At 38.0% G+C, this 11,595-nt stretch overlaps 1 non-coding gene across 5 annotated transcripts; it reads right to left on the minus strand.

The window, feature by feature from the left end:
- Positions 1-8,229: 8,229 nt before the first annotated feature.
- Positions 8,230-11,010, minus strand: LOC110917563. 5 transcript variants are annotated; one of them, XR_004860994.1, is made up of 9 exons: positions 10,658-11,010; positions 10,353-10,485; positions 10,150-10,221; positions 9,632-9,775; positions 9,370-9,445; positions 9,201-9,243; positions 8,945-9,045; positions 8,733-8,867; positions 8,230-8,636 (listed from the first exon to the last, which is right to left on the minus strand). It is a non-coding gene; the product is annotated as an uncharacterized LOC110917563 (transcript). The 5 variants fall into 5 exon arrangements; XR_004860992.1 differs by lacking the exon at positions 10,658-11,010 and adding an exon at positions 10,582-10,655; XR_004860995.1 differs by lacking the exon at positions 10,658-11,010 and having other exon boundaries at positions 9,201-9,240; positions 10,353-10,623.
- Positions 11,011-11,595: the final 585 nt, after the last annotated feature.

Genomic DNA, 11,595 nt, shown 5'->3' on the forward strand with positions numbered 1-11,595 from the left:
GGTATCAACATGACGAGTATCAGTGATCTGAGGGGGAATAGGTGGAACCTCATCATCAGCAGGAATCCACCCATGCTGGGCGTGCTCATCTCGTTGGTCCATCTGTGCCTCAAAAAGTGCACGGTCAAACTGAACAGGCATAGGATCATGGTGGGGTGCAACAAGAGGGTCAACAGGTGCATCAGCAATAAGTGGGGGATAAACATGATCAACAGCAACGACATGATCGCCCTCCAACAACGGAGCATCCACAGGGTGATCATCAATAGGTGGGTCAGCAATCACAGGCTCAATAATGGGTGCGCCAGCATGAACTGGGTCATGCTCAAACGCAGGGTCTAGAGCGGCTACCTGCTCAGGGGCCATGGCAGGCTCGGGATCATCAAAGGCCACCTCAAAATCAAACTCAGGGTCGATGGGATCAACTGGGTCAACTGGGTCGACCGGATCCTCCATAAGCTGATCCATAGGTATAAACTCTATATCCTGATCTGGGTCGAATCCTGGGGGAAAAACAAGATCGGAATCCTCCTTAACATCGTGGTCGAAAGCAAAGCTAGGAACATGGGCAATAGAAGATGCTCTATCTGGATCTGAACCGTGAGAAAAGTGCTGCGCACTCTGGGTGTGTGATGGTGCGGAGGCCACAGACTCGAAAGAGTCTGGGACCGGAGAGTGAGCAGGTGACTCCTCAGCGGGAGCATCTGCGATCAACAAAAGATCACCAGCAGCAAGAAGGGCCTCGCCCTGAACATCCTCCTCTAAGGGCTCGTCATCAAACAGATCGACGTCGCCATCAATGTTGGCGTCGAGAAGCAAATCGTAAGCAGGATATGAAGCAAGTGGTATGGGAGCAGGGATCTCTACAAGCGGTAGGTCCCCGGCCAAAGGGCCATCAGCGAGCTCATCAACACCATCAGGTAACGCAAAGGGCTGAAAGTCATCCTCGTCTGTGCTAGTAACGTCGGATGTGTGAACCTCGCGCTCTGAAGACTCTAGGTTATCTGATACTATAGGTCTAGGGCCTGTGGTGTCTGAATCACCAGTGCCGGTCGAGTCCATGAGTCTGTAACATAAACACAAATATGCACAAATAATCAGTCATACAATCAGGTAAACACATTAGTCACCAATTAAACAATCAAATAATTCTCCTAGTCCCACTAGCCTCCCAGTCTCCTAGACTGATACTCCTAGTCTCGCTAGCCAAATTCTCCCAGCCTCTTAGACTGCTCTTCCTAGTCTCACTAGCCAAATTCTCCCAGCCTCTTAGACTGCTCTTCCTAGTCTCACTAGCCATCTACCTCGATCTCTTAGACCGAGCCTCGACCTCTCAGGTCGAGCCTCAGCCTCCCAGACTGAGCCTATGAATAACAAATAAAATGTGCTCAACATTTGTTTATAAAAACATTTTGGATCTGGACTTAAGTGGTATGCAGTAAAAATGTTTTCGTGAGAGCCCTAGTGATCATAGTCTAGACTCGAGAAGGAATCCTAGTTCGCTATGACCAGAGCTCTGATACCAAGCTGTCACACCCTGGCTTTGCGGAAGTGTGGTTATTTTGGTGTGACTTCTTAATACCATAGCTTAACCATAACAAAGCTATATGAAATAAAACCATGCAAGATCATCCATTTAATTAAGTTTTAAAAACCAAATACCACAACATTGTCTTAACTGAAACACATCCTAACGACATAAACATTGTTCAACAAACACAAACATCAACATGACATAAACATAGTTTAAGGACTGTGACTTGTCCAGGAAAGAGTCACATCCCCTAAACCCGGATGACCTCGTAACTAGTGCAGCGGGAAAACGTGTCATGCGGCGCCAGATCCTTTAATTCCCTGAAATACATGTAAGTTGAAAATCAACAATAATGTTGAGCGAGTTCATGTGTAAGTGAGTAAATAAACCTTTGTATGTATAAAAATCCTGGTATGTAGCAAATAAGGAAAAAGAGATCACCAATGGTTTGCAAGGCCATTGATATGTGTGAAGTGCAAGTAGGGAGACTCAAACCTAGCGGATTTATGCGTCGGGCACAAAGTCACCCCGAGTTCCGTTTCTAGTTTGGCCTGGGGCTGGGCTCACTACACCTAGATAGGTCTACCGCTCCTGTCCCTCGGTCCTACCATGAGGATTAATGACCTCATGTTGCTCCTACCAACTCACATGATCTAAGTAGTAAACCTCCTTACGCTAACCATACCATGTATAAAGTACTTGTAATCATAGTAACATGTATTTCACCCCCGCAGTTTATAAAACTGAAAACAGTTAAGAGAAAAGGGGGACATGAACTCACAGCGGCGCGTCTCTACCAAGTATGTCTCCTGATCAAGCAGCTGTGTGACGACCTACACGTACTAACTCTATTAGACGGACGGCCGTGCCTTAGCTTTATGGTTTAAGTTTTTGGGAAATAGTTAGACAACTATTTCGTGTTTACATTTAGTAAATACTTGGAAATCATTTTCCTTCCCAAGGATGGGGGATTTAATACATGTGTGTTCGAGCTACCACAACATAGATCGGGCCTAAATAACTACACAAATCAAATACTACAAGATTTACACAACAAACAAGCTTTTAACCATCACTTTTAGCATTTTTTTAGTAGACTTTTATGCATCAACTTGTATGTTCATGACTTTTAACCGTTACATATCCTTTTAACCATCTTAAAATAGTTCGAGAGTGTGATTCAAGCAACTTACTACTAGCTCGAGGCTAGGGAAGAATCTAGAGGTAAAATGAGTGGATAAAAGCAATAGGGTGAGGTCCTTCGCCTTCCGAATGCACCAAGCTTCCTTGTAGGTGACCCTTAACACTTGAATGATCTTGGAATGTGATGATCAAAGTCGGATGATGGATGGATGGTAGTGTGGGTGTTCGGCCGAGAGCCTCTTAGAGAGAGAGAGGGAGTGTTGTTGTGAAATGTTAAGTGTGAAAGAATGATGGATTATGTAATGTTCTTATAGGCAAACTTAGAGTTTATGGTCCAATGGTTCATATGTATTCAAGATATTAGGCAACTTGATTATTTTAATCACAATTAGTACTAGGGTGTCCCCCAAGGGGACGGTTCGGTTAGGGGGGGGGGTTCCTAGTTCAAATCCAACCATCTAGTTAACATGTAGTTAAGTTAAGTTAAGTTAGTTTAGGGATTAACCCGGTTAGTAGTGTGTTGTGCTTTACAGTGGGTGTTAGGGTATTCGGGGACCCTAACTGGCTCAGAAAAAGACAAACAATGTTAATGGCAATATTTTCATGTCCCGGGTAAAGTCCGGTTGTTCGGTTGGATAGTAATCCGTTAAAGCGCTTAACAAAGCTTTAAAGTGTCGTTAATATAAATTTTAGTGACACAACTCATTCCCGACACTTTGGAAAGTGTCTAGTAATATTTTTCTCATGTTTTGGCACTTTATGAGTTAACCAAATGCTGAATTTTTAGTTAATGTGCTGAATTTTGTACTTAGAGTACGTTTTAGGCACATCCGATCACTGTAACTTATTCCTAGAGACGCAGTTCTACAACCCTTGTATCTTCACATTCACTATTAGTGTAGTAAAATATTTCTGGCTCATACAGGCCTTAGAGGCAGTATCTGCCTGGTGCTGGCTTTATCAGCATGTTCAATAGGTTATCCGTCCATTGTGCTACTGTGCTTTTGTGCATCATGTTTGTCACTAAGGTTCAGCGTGTAAATAATGTAGTGACGGTAAACAGAGTATGATGCAAGTATGTACATGTATCAACATTCAAGTAGCAGTTTATCCACAATTTCAGGTAAGCACAGTAATTAAGCAGTAATTAATTATTAATTAAGTCGTACGGATACCTGGTTTAGTGAGAGTTGTCACAAATTGTCCCACCTTTTCCCTTCTTCTCTTACATATCTGTACATATTCCAATTTGATAATCTGGAATCAGTTTCAACGGGGCTCCAACACCTCACATCCCTTCAACATCTCAGTATTATCTATTGCCCAGAGGTGAACGATCTACCAGAGACTCTGTTACCTTCACTTTTGAGTTTGAGTTTTGGTGAATGCCCAAAATTGAAAGAAAGGTGTGAAGGAAGAGGCTCCCACTACTGGCCCCGAATCTCTCATATCCCCAAAATCGACATATAAGAAACTAATAAAGGTACATGTTAATTAAATAGCTAGCTTACATGGACATAATTGCTAGTCGTTGTTTCAAATAAATAACCCTTACTTTCTTCTTCTTTCTTCTTTAGTCAATGGAAAGAAATTTCCTGCCGTGCACCGGAGGAAAAACCGACATCGTACCACATCCTATCGGATTTCTAGACCCATCACAGCCAATGGCTTCATTGACGGCAATTATTTTCCCGGCGATACCCTCAGGTAACAATTAACATCGTCACACCTCTAATTATTTATTTTTAAAGTCTTGGGCTCCTGCTTTCTTTCTAGTATGGGCCTGGCCCTGTACTATTCTAATGTTGGGTTGTAGACCAGTTATGAAGGAAATTATTTGATCCTAAAACTAATCTGTTTGGGTCGCATTGAAATTGTTTCGCTTTTTTAAACCCCTAGTTTGGTAATATGATACTGGATTTTCAAACAGGTTCGAGTTGGTTTTTGTAACAAGTGTAGGAACAGATATAAAATTGGCGGTTTGGGTTGGGTTGAAATCAGTGTGGGTCAAACCGATTCAAGGTGTGGTGTCAGGTCGGGTTATCCAAACCAGTATTTTTTTTTGTACTTCTACCAAATTTGATTTAAATTAAGTAATTAACAATTGCCAATTTCTAAAATTTTACTTAAAAGAGTTTTGATAAACCTAGATAGGACGTATATAATTCTTAAATGTTAATATGCATAATTTTACAAATATTATGTTGGTCAACAAAAAATAAAAGATTGCTCTAAGAGCATGTGCAGTGGTAATGCTCATACCCTTGGGTGTTTTGCGCCATGTGGCAACCCAATCAGCAATGGGGCATTATGGGGAGTTTTCTAAAATGGGTGTAGTGGGGATGTAGCCATTGTGAGGCATTATGGTAAAGAATTAAATAAATAAAAAAATCATCCAAAAAAAAAGCAATTGGCCAAAGAAAAATAAGGTTACATGTGATTGGCCAAAAATATCTCCATCAGGCTTTTTATTTTGCACGCCTCAACCAATTTTTTGAAGAAAAACGCCCCCGATGTGGTGTCCGGGCATTTTGGGGCGTTTTTTAGACAAAAAACGGCCAAATACTGCCCCACTACGGATGGTCTAATATAAAAGGTGGGATTGTAACGGGGAATTAAAAATGTGGGACTACCAATGGCCAATGACATCTAGTATGGATTATTAGAGGCCAATATCCCTTGTTTATATCAGAGGGGGCTGAATGGATATGTGCTTTTCTTCTTGAATTGGGTGTGTTCAATAATTCATGAATTGAGTTAGTTCAATGACGCATTTTTAGGAATTCCATTCAAAATATGGCATTTTGTAAAACACGTAAATCAAGCATTTTTCTCATTATTTTAGATCAGAAGTGTCAATTTAGTTTTTTTTTTTTTTTTTTTTTTTTTTTTGAAAAGTAAACTTCATTAACAGAAAAGTCGACCCAAATTGGGCCGGCCACACGGAACAACTACGGAATTACATATTCACAAACGAGCACCACTCGTTCCAACCTATATCTTTATATTTAGATCTATTGACAAACCAAATAAATCCCAAAGCCTTGACCTCACTAATAATGCAATTGAACTTAATCGCTTTATTAGAGAAAATCACATTGTTCCTAGCACGCCATAGGCTCCAACACACTATCATTATAATGCCTTGCACCGCTTCCTTCTTTTTGTCCAACGCCCTAAGCTCCTTGTGAATACCGAAGAGGTCTTTTATCCAAAACGCGAAGATATTGGAAATCTTGCACCACGAGCTAATACCGTTCCAAATTATCGAAGCAACTTGGCAAGCGATGAAGAGATGCCCGATGTTTCTTCGTCCGAGCTACACAAAGGGCACAACGGGTCTCCCAACTGCACATTTCTTTTCTTTAAGGCGGCGGCACCGGTAGGACTTTTGTCCATTTCCAATCTCCACGCATGTATAATGCATTTAGCAGGGATCCAACTGCACCAATCCATAATGAACCTGTTCTCGGACCCGAACTCAGCGTTGAGTAGGGCTGTTCACGAGCCGAGCCGAACCGAGCGGACCTTTGCCCGTGCTTGGCTCGTTTACAAACCGAACCGAGCGGAGCGGCTCGTTTAAAACCGAGCATCAAATCAAGCGAGCATTTTTCGAGCAGTAAAAATTCCAAGCGAGCGTCGAGCGAAGTTCGAGCGATTTGGACAACCGTGTCACCCAATTTAAATTTGCTGAGAGAGATAGTGACAATGTTGGGTCTCAAGTTTTTATGTCCTTAAAAACATTCACATTTCATGGCAAAATATTTTTCTTATGAATAACAATGTTGTGGCTGACGAAGCGATGATCATATTGCACGAACAATTACGTTGAGAGTAGGAGAAGATCGACTTAGGGTAACGACATGAAACATTGAGGCGATGAATGGACTGTCGTTTATTGGTTTAGGGTTTAACTTGTAGTTTTGATTTTAAGTTTTTATTGGCATGGTTGTGCTAGTACGTATATATATAGTTGTAAATTTGTATATAGTTGACCAAAATCTAATAGATTGGTACATATAAAACTATAAATTTAATTTATAGTTAAATATATATGTATAAGTGTGTGTATATATATAGGTGTATGTGGGTATATATATATGTATAATTTATATTTGTGTATATATATGTGCATATATATGTGTATATACATGTTTATAGATGTATGTGTATATATATATAATTAAAATAATAATTCGAGCCGAACCAAGCCGAGCGGATCTTTGCTCATGCTTGGCTCATTTACAAACCGAACCGAGCAGAGCGGCTCGTTTACAACCGAGCGTTAAATCGAACGAGCATTTTACGAGCAATTTCCGAACGAGCGGCGAGCGAGCGACGAGCGACGAGCAATTTGAACAGCCCTAGCGTTGAGGAGGCGTTTGACTGTCAATTTAGTTGGAAAATATCGGGTTAAGTTATTCTATAAAGTCTTCTAATTGTAAGAAGTGTAAGAAGGATTTGTAGAGTGACAAGTGTTCAATAACCTAAAACCTAAACCCACTACACCACCACCCAAAACCTAAACACCCACCCCCACCCCATCACCACCCAAAAACCTACCCCTCCCCCCCCCCCCCCCCCCCCCCCACATACACACACACAAAAAAAAAATGTTTAGGTTTTTTTATTTATTATTTTTTTTTTTTTTGTAGTGGTTTATGTTTAGGAGCCTTTGTACACTTCATATTTTAAGGAGTCTTTGTATTTGATGATAATCCGGACAATGTCATATATGATACAACTATGTTTTGCAGGTTCCTCTAACCATGACATTGTAAAGGATATTCTGGGTGATGTCTTTGTATTTGATGATAATCCGGACAATGTCATATATGATACAACTATGTTTTGCAGGTTCCTCTAACCATGACATTGTAAAGGATATTCTGGGTGATGTCGGAACATTCACAGTTGAATGAGAGGCTTTGGGAGTGTAATCTTCAGGAAAATGGTGTAAATCTCGGGCATATGAGACGACTATATCAGCAAATAACAATCAAAGCATCAATGACATAAGTGTAAGTTCCTTTTAGTCTACAACATTTGACCATCCCATTGTCATATAACAAGCTGGTTTTGATTATTGGTATTCATGATATAACACATGATTTATTCATGATAGCACGTTGGATTCATTATTCAAAGATGCTTTTCAAGTTGATTTTCACAGCATGTGTGGTTCAAGTGAAAAGGTCAATCTAAATATAAAAGAATTATGTTACACACACATATTATATACACACACACACAAATAAGTATAAATAACACATTTTGAGTATACTTTTTCAACAATACTATTTGATCCATTTGAGAAACATATTATATTTCCTTTGCCGTGCATCATCAACGTAAAGCTATCAGAACCCACCGTCACTGACACCACCGTCAAACACAAAGAGTCCCATAATTTACACTTGACCCCCCCCCCCCCCACTGTCACTGACACCACCGGACCGTATCACCCCCACCTGATTCTCCCCCTTTTTCTGTCTCTAATCCTACAAATAACCCTTTGCATTTCCACACACAAATTGCACCATAAAATAAAAAATTTAACTCACATACCCACATTTATTTCATATTATTTGAATATTTGTTCTTATTTCTTCACAATTTAATGTTTTTCACTTGCATTCAATGATGATCATGCTTCAAAAGATGAGATTTTTAATCCTCTGTTTTGTTCCCCTGTTTCCTACTCTCTGTTTTTGTTATGAAGCTCGTAATCCTGAAGGTTTTGATTCAATCTTTCTTTAAAAAAGCCTCTTTTTTTAACTTTTATTTTGAATATATTTTGTGGGTTTTTGATTTCTTGAATTTTTTTGTGCAGTTGCGGCTTTGATTGCTGTTAAAAATGGCTTGGATGATCCTCATGGAGCTTTTAGTAATTGGGATGAAGACTCTGTTGACCCTTGTAGCTGGGCTAGGATTACTTGTTCCCCTGATAATCTTGTCACTGGCTTGGATAAATGTATATATAAAGTTAGAATTGAATTCAGCCCATAAATTTAACAGTTTGACTTTGCATATATGACAACAAAATCACACATACCATTAATATCAAGAACGCTTTGCTTCTTGTTTCGGCTTCTCTTCCACAAGAGAACTCCAAGAGACACAACGAGAAGCACGAGACAACCGAGACTAATTCCAAGAGCAATCGCAACCCTTTTCGACTTACCTTTCCCTAAAAAAGTCCAAATTTTAGACAGAGAAACTTGTTTTAGAGAAAGAAAGAGAATCAAACTCTTCAAAAGTCCATACCTGATGGTGAATTAAGCTCAAAAGAAAGCGGCTCAGGCAAAGTTGACCCGTAACAACCTTCGTTAGCACGACTCCCACAAATCATATTATTACCCACAATACTGTTCAAGAAACACATAAAATGCAATCTTTTTTAATACCCAATAATAAAATACAACAAAAATGCAATCTTTTTTAATACCCAATAATAAAATATAACAAAAATGCAATTTTTTTAATACCCAATAATAAAATACAAGAAAAATGCAATACATACTTGAAAGTTCTTGCTGAAAACTCGGGGACAGGACAAATCTCTTCTGAAAGGAACAAAAGATTTCCATGAATTAATGACTTCAAACATGTATACAGAATCATGCAGATAACACACTGTAGACAAAGACTACACAAACAAATAATAATAATAATAAAAAAAATAAACTCACAAGAGTGCAAGTTGAGGAGCAGAAGCTAAAGACAAGGGAATAGCTCCAGACAGACAATCTGTTGTTATTTAATCTTCTACTCATTACATGACAAAATTAAAAGAAACATGGGGTCAACATTTGAATAATATCAAATTAAGAAATGAGATCCCAACAATTCAACTGTCAATTTTAGGAAAACTAAAATTGACCCATCAAAGATTGTGTTCCAAATAAGGAGTTTTAGTGAGAGAAAGATGGTTTGAATTTGGTGATTACTTACAGGTATTGCAGGCTGGTTAAAAGACTTAGTGATTCAGGTACATGACCTGTTAATTTGTTGTTTGATAAATCCAATGTTTGCAGCTTCTTTAGGTGCCCTATTCCTGCCGGAATTTGGCCGGAAATATTATTGTTCTGCAACAACCTGTTGTGATCATTAACAAAATATTTTCAAGATTTTTTTTTTTTTATTTTTTATTTTGAGATAAGAAACTTATATATTCATCGTTAACGATAGGATAGGAAAATTACGTAAGAATGACACGTAAACGAGCGACAAGCTTTTATATACAAGACCATTTTCAAGAGTATTTACAAGATAATTTTCAAGAATATTTCAAGATTCTTTTGAAGAACATTTTCAAGAATATATACAAGACTATTTTCAAGAATGTTTTCAAGACTATTTGCAAGATTATTATCAAAAAAACTTTTCAAGAATATATTCAAGAAAACACATATTCAAAAAAAAAAAAAAAAAAAAAAAAAAAAAAAAAAAAAAAAAAAAAAACCCCTTACACTTGACGGAGATTAATGAGATTAGCAATAACCTCTGATAATGTTCCTGATAAACCCTGGCTAGGAGCTCCACTGTAACAAAAACCCAAAAAGGGTTTTAGATAAAACAGTGAAAAAACACATCTTTTTGACAAAATCTTTTGCATATAGATACATACATGCATATACATGTAAAAAATATACATGTAAAAAAAAGAACTTACAGGCCAGTGACAAGATTATCAGGGGAACAAATAATCCTAGCCCAGCTACAAGGGTCAACAGAGTCTTCATCCCAATTACTAAAAGCTCCATGAGGATCATCCAAGCCATTTTTAACAGCAATCAAAGCCGCAACTGCACAAAAAAATTCAAGAAATCAAAAACCCACAAAATATATTCAAAATAAAAGTTAAAAAAAGAGGCTTTTTTAAAGAAAGATTGAATCAAAACCTTCAGGATTACGAGCTTCATAACAAAAACAGAGAGTAGGAAACAGGGGAACAAAACAGAGGATTAAAAATCTCACCTTTTGAAGCATGATCATCATTGAATGCAAGTGAAAAACATTAAATTGTGAAGAAATAAGAACAAATATTCAAATAATATGAAATAAATGTGGGTATGTGAGTTAAATTTTTGATTTTGTGGTGCAATTTGTGTGTGGAAATGCAAAGGGTTATTTGTAGGATTAGAGAGAGAAAAAGGGGGAGAATCAGGTGGGGGTGATACGGTCCGGTGGTGTCAGTGACAGTGGGGGGGTCAAGTGTAAATTGTGGGACTCTTTGTGTTTGACGGTGGTGTCAGTGACGGTGGGAGTCAGTCTCTTTTCGTTTCTTTACTGTTGTTCTGATAGCTTTACGTTGATGAGGCACGGCAAAGGAAATATAATATGTTTATTTTATTAAGTGGTGCTAAAGAAACATAAAAGAGGTTTTTTTTCATGTATATTGTTGCTTTTTTCATATTTTTTTTAAACCACGGAAACATTCTATAATATATAGAAGAGGGTCAGCATAGCTGTAAAACCCAACAAGGAACAAGAAGGATAAAGACAACAAAACAGAACAAAGGACGCAACTGACGTGCTTTTTTTCATATTAGATGTTCAAATTTGGTTTCCTTGAGTAAAATATCTTATCATATAAAATATATGAATCACATGAAAAAGTAGAAAAATAAGGTGACATTTTTGTAATCATTTACCATACAAAATCAAAATTACCTTACAAGATCATTTGGAATTAAAATTACCATACAAGATCGTTTGGAGAGTAATTATGATATATTCTATAAAATAACCCTATAAGATCAAAATCACCATACACGATCCTTTTACAAAATAACCCTACAAAATCATTTGTAGAGTAATTTTGATAATTACCTTACGAGTAAAATAATTACAAGAATACTACCGTGTTTTTTTTTTTTTTTACTTTTCCATTCCATTCGTACATTTTGTTGGAT

This window comes from Helianthus annuus, chromosome 6 (genome assembly GCF_002127325.2).
Source record: "Helianthus annuus cultivar XRQ/B chromosome 6, HanXRQr2.0-SUNRISE, whole genome shotgun sequence".
NCBI lineage: Eukaryota > Viridiplantae > Streptophyta > Magnoliopsida > Asterales > Asteraceae > Helianthus > Helianthus annuus.